Raw genomic sequence first — 11,459 nt, 5'->3', positions numbered from 1 at the left:
AGGTAGAACTCTAATTTTCACTGGAAGTGGTTCATATTAAACGGACGGTCAATCGGACCTCAGTCATAAAGACATTTTTATGAGTAAGGTCCGGACGGTGGCGCGAGGGAGGGATTAATTGATCCTGCCCGTCGCGGCCACGCCCACCTCCTCTAGGGTGAGTGGTTCGTCTCCTTGCCGCGACAGCCCATCCGCGTTCGCGTGCAAGGAGCCCATCCGATGCTGTATGGTGAAATCGTGTTGTTGGAGAGCTAGACGCCAACGCAGGAGTTTGCCATTCTCCACCCAGAGACACGATTCAACCAGTGCAAGGGATTGTGATCAGTGATCACGGTGAACTTCCGGCCGTACAGGTACGGCTGGAGTTTTCCCAAGGCCCAAACTATGGCTAGGCACTCTTTCTCGATGGTGGCATAGGCCACCTCCTGGGGTAGTAACTTCCTGCTCAGGTATAGGACAGGATGCTGCTCCCCGGCCTGATCTACTTGGCTTAGAACGGCGCCTAGGCCAAAGTCCGAGGCGTCGGTTTGAACCACGAAACTGCGCTTGAAGTCGGGAGCCTGCAATATAGGGGCACTACCTAGGGCATGCTTCAGAGCCTGGAAGGCCTGCTCACAGTCTGGGGTCCACGCCACCAACTTCGGCAATTTCTTTCTGATGAGGTCTGTCAGAGGTTTGGCCAGGGTGCTGTAACCCTGGACAAATTTCCGGTAATATCCTGCCGTACCCAGGAAAGATTGTACCTGCTTCTTGGTTCGGGGGTGGGCCATTGGGTGATGGCCTCTATTTTACCCATGTCAGGGCTCAACTTCCTGCTCCCCATCCTATGTCCCAGGTACTGGACTTCTGTCATTCCCAGCTGACACTTGCTCAGTTTGACAGTCAGCCCAGCCCTCCGCAGGCTATCCAGCACACACGACAGGTGCACTAGGTGTTCCTCCCAGGTGTTGTGAATACCGCTATGTCATCTAAGTAGGCGACAGCGAACTTCTCCTGTCCCTCCAGGAGTCCGTTCACCAGCCTCTGAAACGTGGCAGGGGCATTCTTCATCCCGAATGGCATCACGGTGGATTCAAACAGGCCAAAGGGGGTGATGAAGGCTGAACGTTCACGAGCCTCCGGCGTCAGGGGAATCTGCCAGTATCCCCGGCTGAGATCCATGATTGTCAGATAGCTGCCGCTGGCCAGTCTATCTAGCAAGTCATCAATCCTGGGCTTGGGGTACGTGTCAGAGACGGTGATGGCATTGAGTTTCCTGTAGTCTACATAGAACCGGGTTGACTTATCTTTTTTAGGGACCAGAACCACCGGGGAGGCCCAGGCACTGCAGGATTTCTGGATAACTCCCAATCCCAGCATCTCCTCAATTTCCTTTTTCATGTCAGCTCTTACCTGGTCAGAGACCCGATAAGACCACTGCCTGATAGGGGGATGTGTGCCTGTGTCCACGTGGTGGGTCATGAGGTGGGTCTTCCCTGGCTTGCCAGAGAAGGTGCTGGCATAGGTCACCAGCACCTTCTGGAGCTGGCTGCTCTGAGTAGGTGAAAGATCAGGGTTGATACTCCACCCAGCCCCCGGCCTCCCTAGTGTCCTCAAGCAGGTCCCATAGAGGGTCCACCTCCTCTCCCTCAGGCATGCTACATACTGCCAGGACCTGTGCTGGCAGGTAGGTCCTTTCCCTGGCATGGTGATCGTACCAGCGTTTCTCGGTACGTTGCACCTGTGCCATGTTCTTTGCCACCTGTTTGACCAGGGACTCCATCTTAGCCCTGAATCGCAGCACATAGTCAACCACAGATTTGTCAGGGCTGACACTTGGGCCTTCCCAGGACTCCCTAATTAAGTCCAGAGGGCCCCTTACCCGTCTCCCGTACAGGAGTTCAAAAGGTGAGAAACCTGTGGACTCCTGTGGCACCTCCAGGTAGGCAAAAAGCAGGTGGGGCAGATATCGTTCCCAGTCCCTAACCTGGGACTCCACAAATGTGCGCAGGATTTGTTTCAGGGTCCCGTTTAATCGCTCACATAGGTCATTGGTCTGCTGATGGTATGGACTGGACACAATATGCTCCACCTGTATTTTTCTACAAAGGCCCTGCATAAGGTCAGACATGAACTGTGGGCCTTGGTCGGTCAGCATTTCGTCCGGGAAGCCGATACATGCGAATATCCCCAGCAGGGCATCCGCGACTTTGCCCGGGTGAAAGACAATGCCACAGCCTCGGGGGATAGAGTGGCATAATTGACCACCGTCAGTATAAATAATTTGCCCGTATTAATCGACATAGCGAGGGGACCAATGATGTCCACAGCCACTCTCCGGAAAGGTTCCTCAATTATGGGCAAAGGATTTAGCGGGGCACGGGACACGTCGCCCGTCTTGCTGACAGGTGTCACAAGACCGACAGTACCGCGCTACGTCTGAGCTTATACCAAGTCAGTAGAAGTTATACAACAAACAGGACCTGGTCCTTTTAACCCCCAGGTGACCAGCCAAAGGGATCTCGTGCGCCACACGCAGCAATAGTCCTCGATATTGGGTAGGAACAATCATCCGCCTGGAGGCCGGATCACTTCCACTGTCACCGGGGAGTACCAATTCCTGGTACAACTTACCATTTTCCCAGAAGACCTTGTGCGTAGCCCCCTCCGTGGGGTGGCTCTCAGCGGCACCTCTGAGTTGTACCAGGCTGGGGTCACTCCAGAGCGCCTGTTCAAAAGCAGTTCCCCAGGAGTCAGACAACTGTCCCATGGCAAACGTGGACAGCGGTCTGGGGCCTGCAGCTGTCATATCCGTGGTGTCCGAACAGGCGGGAGCGACAGCTCCTACCTGCTCCGACCCGGATGGCCGGGCAGCTGTCGCTTTTGAAGCACTGCGGGTGACTTCCAGAACAGACACATCCACACACACGACATTTGCATTAGGTTCACTACCCACATTACCCACAGATACATCACAAGTATTACCACATTCAGTGTCCTGGTTCCCTGAATCAGTACATGCCTCCCGAATTACCCGGGGGCCTTCTGCTGCAAATGTCCCCAAATCTCTCTCTCCCAGAGAGTCGCTCCCACCCAAGTCAGCCTCCCCGCCCTACCATTCCCCCAGGGCACCTGATCCCCACTCACATCGAGGGCAGGTACCCTGGAATGTCCCAAAAGTCCAGAGGAGTCCTGTGTGGTACCAGGCGGCACATAGCACACCTGCATCCTAACCAGATCCGTTCCTAGCAGGACATTCATGGGTAGGTCAGCCATGACACCCACCTCTCTCATTCCACTCCCGACACCCCAGTCCAGATAAACACGAGCCAGGGGTACCTTGGGGAGCGGCCCTCCAATGCCAGTGAGCGAGAGGGTCCTCCCTGGAATGAGGTTTTTTTCGTCCACCATCTCCGGACGAACTAAGGTTACCTGGGCTCCCGAGTCCAACAGTCCAGTGGTGCACCGGTTACCTACGGTAACGACTTGAAGATTGTCCGCTGGGCGCTGGATCTCCTTCCCGACGAGGAAAACTCTGGGCGGCTTGCGGACAGGTGTGCCGGATGGGTTGCTGGTGGGCCTGCCAGTTGATGACTGTGGGGTTCCCCTTCCTTCCGGGCACTCATGGCTGAGGTGACCCGGCTTGTGGCACCGGTAGCAGGTCCGGACCTCCGCTGATGCTGACTTGGTTCCATCAGGTCGCTGGACAGGCCTCTGGAAGGGTCGCTTGGTGGGGACAGAAAAAGCCGGCCTGGAGGAAGAAGCAGGGGAAGGGTTTCCTCCCAGATGTGACAGAGTGTCCTTGGAGGCACAAGTGCTGGGCATAGCGAGGAATTCATCGGCTAACTCGGCCACCTCTTGCGCACTCTTTGGCTTGTGCTCGCATACATACTTTTGAACCTCAGGAGGGCAATTGGAGACAAATTGTTCCTGGACTATCAGATCAGCCAGGGACTGCTTGGTGTCCTGGGTGAGGGGATCAGACCACTGTTTGAAGATGGTCTGCAATTTGCCAAGATAGTCCATATATGTATCCTCGGGCCCTCTCTGTAGGGACCGGAATTTCAAACGGTATGTCTCTGGGGTAAGCATGTATTTGGCCTGGATAGCCTCTTTGATGGCCTTGTAACTGGCCCGCTCTGCAAAGGGTAGTCCAACAAGGGCCTCTATGGCTTTGCCCTTCAGTGCAGATATAAGGTGTCCCGCCCACTGTGGCTCTGGCACTTGGTACTGATGGCAAGAGGTTTCAAAAACATGCAGGAAGATTTCAATGTCACAGTTCTCAGACTCCATCACCGACAGTTTTGGTTTGACCACAAGGGAGGGTCCTGTGGGGGCAGCAGCCCGGTCCGGCCGCTGAAGCCGTAATTGGGCCATTGCCAGTTGACGTTTGTCAGCCTCACGCCCAGCAGCCGAAGATATAAGTCCAGGTTAGTGTGGAGTAGCTGGTCCATACCACTTGGGGAGGGCATAGAAACAGAGTTATGCTCAGCTGGAGAGCTGCAAGGCTCAGCAGGATGTCAGTTTCCTAGTTCATCATCCTCGGTCTGGGAGGGGTTATCCAACCCAGTGGCGTCTTGGTTTCCTCCATTCAATAACTCCTGGGCCTTCAGCATACTTCGGGTTTGAAGGCCCTGTGGTGCACTCATTGTTGCCAAACAAAAGAAAGGAAAGAAAACGAAGAGGGGAGTTGGGGTACACTCCCAGCTGCTATGTATAAACCAAAAAATGCACTGTGTCTCTTTCTTAAAAAAACGGTTAGGACACACTGGCGCTCTAAGCAAGCTGCAATCCCACTTAGCTGCCACCAAGTCTGTCAGGACCACCCCCGCCTAATTCAGACTTATGACCGCCAGGACGCCCCAGCGGAAAGAAAAGCACAACAAGGGGTGGACCGAGACAGGGGGGGAGGTACAGAATTACCCAAACAGTCAATCCTGGACCCCCCTTTTTTCTGCTGCCACCATGTTCGTAAGGGAACGACTCTGTAATTGTAGGGTTCAGACCACTCACAGATCAGCCCCACGCTACAATCTAACACCAATGAAGTCACAACCCAGTTATGTCTCTAATACCAGTCAACTATAAACAGGTAGATCTCTTCAAGGCATACAAGTACTTTGTTGCAGTGGGGCTTACAGCGATAAGAGAGAGACAATTTAAAAGATATAAAAATATCTTTTACTTTCAGTAACACAGAAGTGAAACAAACAATGCATACAAAAATTTACAGAAAAGAATACAATAGCAAGCTGGGAGCATGTGTAAAAAAACAGGGATAAAAAGAGAAATTACTATCTTGGACCTTGCCTATGCAAAATCCAGGCACAAACTTACGTTCCAACGGGCAGCCTATCAGCGGTATGACCACAGGAATTTTTATGCCCATATTCTAGGAGTGGCAGGGGTTTGGCCCGGCCAGTCACTGAACAGGGGAGGCTGTTCAGTGGGTGTTTCCTAAGGCGGCCCCGGCCAGAGTTTTCCCATTTTTACTAAAATGGCCCATAATTTCGCCTGCGCAATGGTTATGGAAAATCTGGCGCTTGGGCTTGGTTCCCCATGAATCTATGAACAATTCCGTGGGTGGCATGCCACCCCTCTGCCTTACAGGAGATCGGTACCCCGTTTCTCATATGAGGGGGGCCCTAGCTCTGTCATGTCTGGGTTCTGTATGCTCCCCTCGATACAAGCTTCGTTTTGAGGGGGCTCCCATGCCGGTACCCTAATTCCGGCCTGAGTTATGGCCAAATATGTTTTCCTGGGTGACTAAGAGACTGGCTCCCAGTCTCTCCCTGCGGACACCACATGCTATTCCTTTGAAGTGGACAGTGGAGGGGAGTGGGGAATGAGCATTTGGGAGACACATGTCTGAGGGTTTCCTTTGATGCTACACTGAACGTGTAGTCTAGGTGTCGATTCTCTCCTTTGAAGCTTGCCCCGAGTGTGAGATACTCTCAGCAGGGGGTAATAGAGTATCATAGCTACAGGAACGGCCATATATGGACATCCTGTTCCCTGGGTAAGGTAGAACGCTAATTTTCACTGGAAGTGGTTCATATTAAACGGACGGTCAATCGGACTTCAGTCATAAAGACATTTTTATGAGTAAGGTCAGACGGTGGTGCGACATCGGGCGAAGCCGTTGTGCCGCTGCAGTTTAAGGAGGGTGTGCTTTGCGGTGTACGAATAGCTAAAGTGCATTCAAAGTTTCCTGGCCATTTTTAGGATGTCTTGCAGATGGGTGGCAGACTTCAGGAACCGCTTGACAACCAGATTGAACACGTGTGCCATGTAGGGCACATGGCTCAGCTTTCCTTGACGCAGCGCCAACACTTTGTTCTTCCCGTTGTTGGTCACCATGGTTCCGATTATCATTTGTCGCGGAGAAAGCTAGGATTCAATTTCTTGATGAATCACATGGAGCAGTTTCTCCCCTGTGTGACTCCGTTCGCCCAGGGAAGCGAGGTGCAGAACCGCGTGACACTGCTGTTCACTGCACATGTGGTATGCTGGAGGAGCACTGTGACTTGTCCCTGCAGTGAAGGCTGAGGACATGGTGGAGGATGAGGAGGCAGAGGCGGACATTGTCGCAGGACCAACGGCATGACAACATGGAGGCGGAAGCGGCGTAACCTGGCCAAATTGCTGTTGTGGCTGTGCAGGAACCACATTCACCCAGTGGACCGTAAAGGACATGTATTGTCCCTGACCGTAGTTGCAGCTCCACACATCGGTGCTGCCGTGCACTTTGGCAGACACCGACAGGCTCAAGGACTGGCCCACCTTCTGTTCTACATGTTTTGTGCAGGGCTGGTACTGCCTTTTTCGAAAATAAATGACAGCTGGGACTCTCCACCTCGGCTCGGCAGAAGCCATCAGTTCTCTGAAAGGTGCAGAGTCCACCACTTGGAAAGGGAGGACTGAAGCACCAGCAACTTGGACAGGAGCACGTTCAGCTTCTGCGCCATTTGATGAAACACGAATACTGTTGTCTTTTGGCAATCGCTTCGGTGACAGATTGCTGATGGAATGACTGACGAAGAGTAGGAGCAGGAGCATCTGGACCAGCAGAAGATGGGAATGACAGACAGCTCCCTTTGGCTGAGGTGGTGGAGCCTTGAGTGGCTGAAACCAGGTGCGTGCCACTGGGTGATGCAGTGATAGCTGTGGCAGGCTGGACCACCCCATCGGAGCCACGGTTCTCCCAGGCCACTTTATGGTGACGCTGCATATGTTGACGCAGGGCCGTGGTGCCAACATTGGCACCCTGGTGTCACCGCCAGCTCTGTGAGAAGGTCTGTTAGACGTTCTTCGCTACCTCTTGCATGACGTTCTTTGTTTTGGTTTCACTTTGTCATCTCCTTTCCTTCTCCCAGCTGTCACCTATTTACACTAATTGTCTCCCTTTATATTCCCTCCCATACTGCCTCACTTTGCAGTTTATACTTCTTCCTGGATGAGTTGTTCACTGCTGGATGCTGCTTCTCCTGATTCCTCAGATAAGTATGTTTCCTTTATTTGTGTTTCCTTGCTGGCTTGATTGTAGGTGACCCTGACTCCGTCCGTATTAAGTGCAGGGAGCCGGTGGTCGTGTCCCTTCACTATTATAGGGTTTTCAGGTGTCACATAGTATAAGGTACGTGGGCATGCAATCGTCTACCATAAAGACCTTTGCATGGGCATAGCAGTCAGGGAGAGCTCTAGGGGTTTTATAGGGCTCACCCATATGCTCCTTAGTTTGGGATCAAGCCAGTCGGATGTTTATTTATAAGTTCCAGCTTTCTGCAACACCATCCATGACACCTGGCCACACTTCACCTTCTGCCCACATATTCTACATATGGCCATGTTGAACTCTTCCTTCGGCTTCACAAAAAAACTGTCACACCGCTGAGTACCTGATTTTCCCCCCAACACCACTCGCTGGCTGACTGCTAACGCCGCTGGTTCCGTGAACCCGTGCACCACTCCTTTCCGGGCAGGTAGGCTGCTACAAAGTGGGTGGTCTACCCCGTGCCCGTTTGGCTCCCGACCTCCCACTGCTGACTCCCGGCCACGCTAGAAACTTGCTGGCTCAGCCGCTGCCTGACGGGCAAGCTGCCACCCTCTTCTCCTGATGATGACGAAGCCCCTTCTTCACCTGGCTCCCAAGTGCGATCGGCTTCACCATCATCGAGTAGTGTCTGCACATCACTGATGTCCTCCTCAACGGTCTCTTGGTCAGGAGCCTGACCGCTCGCAACACAAGGTCCTGCACCACTCTTCTCATCACTACTTGCCCGCCTAGCGGACGAAGCTGCGAATGTCTCCTCCAGATCTTGGCTGGGCAGTAGCTGCTGACTGTCCTCTAGTAGCTCTTCCTCACTGAAAAGTGGAGCTGAGCCCACAGCATATAGTACTTCTCACAGTAAGGGAACAGAAAAGGACAGAGGCAGGTTGAGGACAGGTGAGGGCACAGGGCCTTCTCCCGGGCCATGCCAACTAAGGGTTGTGTTTGACGAACCCACCGACTGTTGGCTGGGGGTGTCCGATGTCACTTGGGATGACGTGGATGACTGAATTAACCAATCAAGAACTGCTGGGTTGCTGGTCAAAGCACGACCGCTAGATGACACCAGGAGTTCAGGCCTCCCGCTGCGACTCCTGCTGCCACGCCCTCTTACTCTGCTGCGACCTCTGCTTGCGCCAGAAACATTTAGGCCTCTGCTACTCCTCTGTGCATAGCCTGGCACTTCTCTGCCTGACATACTTGTTGCTGAAATAAGCAAATTAAATGGAAAAAACACCCCTAAAAGCGACGAATATATTTTTCTTTTTGTACTGAAATAGGCCACTAAACGCTTTCACCACAATTAACTGCAGAAGTGAATTGAGAATATATTTTTCTGGTTCGACTGAAATACGCCACTATACGCTTTGACCAGAAATAATAGCAACAGTGCAGTGCATATACTGTATATTTTTATTTTTTTTCTGTAATGCTCCCTTATACGCTTTCAAAAGAAATAACAGCAACAGTGCAGTGCATATATATTTTTCTTTTTTTTCTGTAATGCTCCCCTATACGCTTTCAAAAAAAAAATAACTGCAGAAGTAAACTGAGAATATATTTTTCTTGTTGGACTGAAATAGGCCACTGTACGCTTTCACCAGAATTAAAGGGATTCTGTCACCTGGATTTTGCCTATAGAGCTGAGGACATGCGCTGCTAGATCGCCACTAGCACAGCCGCAATATACATTCCCCATAGCTGTGAGTGCTTTTATTTAGGCAAATAAATGATTTTATTTATATGTAAATGAGGAAAGTAAGGAGCCCAAGGGGCTGTTACTAATGTTTCTGGAGCCCAGCCACGCCCACTGTGAAGGAGCCCAGCACCGCCCGGATCCTCAGAATCTCCTACTTGCTCCCGGACGTCACAAAGTTAGAGCACCGTAATCTCGCAGCTAGCGCATGCGCAGTTTGTTCACTGAGGCTGATGCCAGCACAGGGAAGGAACACTATGCCGGCACTGACATGCTGCGTACTCGCGCATGAGCGAGATTACGGCCCTCTAACTTGGTGACCTCGGGGAGCAAGGAGGAGATTCGGAGGATGCGGGGCGGTGCAGGGCTCCTTCACAGTGGGCGTGGCTGGGCTCCAGAAACGTTAGTAACAGCCCCTTGGGCTCCTTACTTGCCTCATTTACATTTATATAAAATTGTTTTTTGTGCCTAAATAAAAGCACTCACAGCTATGGGGAATGTATATTGCGGATGTGCTAGCAGCGATCTAGCAGCACATGTCCGCAGCTTTATAGGCAAAATCCAGGTGACAGAATCCCTTTAACTGCAGAAATGCACTGAGAATATATTTTTCTTGTTGTACTAAAATGTGACCCTATACACTTTGACCAGAAAAAGCTTAAAGAGTGAAGTGCGTATATATATATATTTTTTTTACTGAAATACACCACTATATACGCTTTCAACAGAAATAACTGCAGAAGTGAACTAAGAATATATTTTCTTGTTGACTGAAATAGGCTACTATATGCTATGAAGTGCATATATATTTTTTCTTGTAGTACTGAAATACACCTCTATATGCTTTCACCAGAAATAACTGCAACAGTGCAGTGCATATAATTTTTCTTTTTTACTGTAATACGTCCCTATACGCTTTCAACAGAAATAACTGCATAAGTGAACTGAGAATATATTTTTCTTGTTGAACTGAAATAGGCCACTATACGCTTTCACTAGAATTAACTGCAGAAATGCACTGAGAATGTATTTTTCTTGAAGTACTAAAATACGACCCTATACGCTTTGACCAGGAAAAACTTAGAGTGAATTGCGTATATATTTTTCTTGTAGTACTGAAAGAAATAACTGCAACAGTGCAGTGCATATGTATTTTTCTTTATTTTTACTGTAATACGCCCCTATACGCTTTCAACAGAAATAACTGCAGAAGTGAACTAAGAATATATTTTTCTTGTTGGACTGGGCCCCTGATGTTTTGTCCCGGGCCCCGAATGTACTGCCTGCTAGATACAACTGTATTGCCATACTCAGGACAGCAATACAATTGAATCTAATGCCCTGCAAGAGCTGAAGGACCTGTGATAACATCACAGGTCATGTGATTAGTGCATGAGAGGACAGCTTAGCAGTGAAGAGAAGTCCTGGGAAGAAGCTGTGGTGAGGTCTGCTACATGAGGAGAGGTAAGTGTGGCGAAACCAACCTCGCCACTGTGTTTTGGAGGGGGCTGTTTGCCAGCCTCCTGCCCCAGGATTATGGCCCATACTAACTTTGAAGGAGAAGACAGACCGGCCGCACAGCTTAAATCTGTGGAACTGTTTTGGGCAGGAAAGCCATGCTTGCGGCCGCCAAATGTGACTTCCATGGAATTCGGAACCCCTGCTCGTATCTTGGTGATTTTTGGATATGTTGTTCACCCAGATCAGAGCTATCCATGGATGTATACATTATGGGGTATGTGGGGGTTTTGGGGGTGTTTTCTGGTGTTTTGGGGAAAAATGTGTGTTTTTTGTCTGTGAGTGATTAAGTTAGCCCATTAACGTTTGGTAATTGTATTTTTTTGATTGCGTCTCAGACAATGCGAGTGTGTTAGTTAATTGCGTCTCAGACAATGCTCATTGTATTTTGTCTGCTTACAGACAGAGGGAAGGGGATTTTCTGTACAATTGCTGGGAAGGTTTGAATACTGTAAAGCATGTGATTGGCTGTATTTTACAAAACCCTGTGGGTGGTAACCTTGTTGGAGGATGGTATAAATCAATGCTTGTGTATTCAAATAAAGAGTTCCTGTTTTTAATACCTTCATGAAGTTTTGGCTCATGTTTGGGGAATGGATAACTACACTCTTGGGGATTGCTATATCACAATACTCCCCTGAGTATAAGCTCTTGTAAGAGCTTGTTCATGGTTCCTGCTCTCTGCATTTAGGAGAGGTTCACCCACTGGAGCCTGGA

Source organism: Bufo bufo, chromosome 6 (genome assembly GCF_905171765.1).
Source record: "Bufo bufo chromosome 6, aBufBuf1.1, whole genome shotgun sequence".
NCBI classification, from domain to species: Eukaryota; Metazoa; Chordata; class Amphibia; order Anura; family Bufonidae; genus Bufo; species Bufo bufo.
Note: the sequence above shows the minus strand (reverse complement) of the source record.